Here is a 2,703-nt window from a genome sequence, read left to right as displayed (position 1 = left end):
TTCAATCCCACAACTAAAGTACTTAAACGGTCTACTACATGGCAACAGACGCAATGTTCGTGATAATGGAGCATCCCACTCCAACACCCATCGTTCCAGGGAGCAATCACGAAGCCAAGGGCAGCATGCTTCTTCATCTTCCCGCCCTAGAAGACGTTATCCTGTCAATGAAGGTGTTTCGGGTCCTTCAATAGAAGATCGAATGCGTAGAATGGATGAGTCTCAACTAGAGATTCTACAGCTCCTACGCGGGGCTCAACAGCCGCTGCCTACACCATTGGATGAAATTCGTTTACCATTAACTCTGAGACGTACGAGAAACATACCGCTCGGAGGAACTCATGTCGGTCTGCCTCCTCATGAAGGAACACATCCCCTATCAGAGTCGTGATGTTGAACTCCTAGATACAGCAAGCTCCACTCATCCATCTCGTGCAGCTCACCCGACGTCGTCACATCTTCCCACCATTCCAAATAATGTCAATCGCAATGAACTACGACGCCTCGTCCGGGAAGAGTTCCCCTTAGAGAAAAAGGATCGCTTCTACGCTCACTGTAACATCCATGAATCTTCTCCCTTAGCGAATGCAGTCCTCCAACACCTCATCCCAACAGGCTTTAAGCTTCTGAGCATCTATACATATGAAGGGACAACCGACCCTTACGAGCATATTGATCATTATCGAACTATCATGCACATTAAGCGTGCTTCTGATGCGCTTTTGCGTCAAGTGTTTCCGGCTACTCTTAAAGAACAAGCTCGAACTTGGTTCTACTCTCTACCGAGGGGCACTATAAACACCTTTAACGAGCTTGCCAAACTTTTCGTGGAGTAGTTCATCGCAAATCGAAGGATCATCAAGGATTCATCCCATCTCTCGGGAATTCGTCAAAATGAAGGAGAGTCGATCTTGTCCACCGTGTTGAGGCCCAAATCAATGCAGACGAGGCTATCAGTGCACATAAGAAACAATTTGAAAAATTTGGAGGAAAGCGCAAAGGTAACTCTAAAGACAATAATTAATCTTCGCAACGGAGAAAGTTTGAACAACCGAAGAATCGTGACCTCCTCCAACCTACGGGTCAACGAACTGAATATCGACCCAAGAAAGAGTATACACCACTCAACACATCACGTGCTAACATCTTAATGGCTATTAAAGATGAGCAAGCTGTTAAGTGGCCTCACGCCCTAAAACCAAACTCAGGGAATCAAGATCAATATTGTCATTTTCATCGCAGTCGTGGTCATTCCACCGAAGCATGTAAGCAGCTCAAGGAAGAGATTGAAAGATTAATTAAACAGGGATATCTTGGTCGATTTGTACAAAACAAAACAGCTGGTATCGATAACGCTCCTACTGGGGGGCAACATACATTAAGGCAGCAACATGAGGGTTACCCAGTCGTAGGACAAATTCAAACAATTGTTGGAGGCTCATCGATGATTGATCAAGTCCTTGTCACTATACCTGGCGAACCATTGCAGAAGAAATTGCGTCTTGAGCCTATAACTTTTGATGATTCCGATTTGAAAGGAGTTTGAGTCCCCCATCAAGATCCTTTAGTCATTAGCGCAGTAGTTGGCGAGCCCTGCTATAATGTAAAGAGGATCCTGATCGACAATGGGAGCTCTGTTGATGTCTTGTTCTATTCAACTTTCCTCAGTTTGAGATTGACAAGGGAGATACTTCAACCTGCATCCGAACCATTATATGGTTTTGATAATCGACCAATGAGGGTCGAGGGAACAATAAATCTTCCAGTTGTCTTGGGAGATTTTCCTCGACAAATAACCCACTCAGTTTAGTTCATCGTTGTCAAATCAGAATCAATGTATAATGCTATATTCGAGAGACCACTGCAATCAATTTTTGGCATCGTGACTTTTGTAACACACTTGAAGATCAAGTTTCCAACCCCAGCAGGGATCGGCGTCGTACGACGTGATCAACAGATAACACGATCATGCTACCTCAGACAAGCTCAACCACGCCCGTCAATGACACTTAGCATTGAAAACTTCGATCTTTGAGATGAAGATGTATCTCAACGGGCTTCTCCCGTGGAAGACTTTGTTCAAATCCCACTCTCCGACAAACATCCTTCGAGAACACTGCAGTTTGGTTCCCTACTCTCCGATGAGAAACTGTCAGAGTATGTATATCTTCTCGAAGGAATCAAGACATTTTTGCATGGACTCCAGCCGACATATCTGAAGTTGATCCAGCAATAATCGCACTCTTTAAAGGTAGACCCGACCTTTAAACTGGTTATCTAGAAGAAGCGTAGTTTTGCCCCAAACCGTTTACAAGCTATTGAACAAGAAGTCAACAAGCTTCTTGAAGCAAAGTTCATACGAGAAGTACACCATCCTGCATGGCTGGCCAATGTCGTCATGGTGAAAAAAGCTAATGGTTCATGAATAATGTGCGTCGACTATACAGACCTCAACAAAGCTTGCCCGAAGGATAGTTTTCCCCTCCCGTGCATAGATCAACTCGTTGATGCCACGTCTGGACATCGGATGCTAAGCTTTATGGATGCATACTCAGGATACATTCAAATAAAGATGAACCCAGTGGACGAGGAGGCCACCTCTTTTCAAATAGATGAGGGCTTATATTGTTATCAGGTTATGTCATTCGGGTTAAAAAATGCTGGTACAACTTATCAACGACTCATGAACAAGGCTTTCAAAAA

This window comes from Phalaenopsis equestris, unplaced genomic scaffold (genome assembly GCF_001263595.1).
Source record: "Phalaenopsis equestris unplaced genomic scaffold, ASM126359v1 Scaffold000076, whole genome shotgun sequence".
In the NCBI taxonomy this organism is placed as follows: domain Eukaryota; kingdom Viridiplantae; phylum Streptophyta; class Magnoliopsida; order Asparagales; family Orchidaceae; genus Phalaenopsis; species Phalaenopsis equestris.
This window is presented reverse-complemented; position numbering follows the sequence as displayed.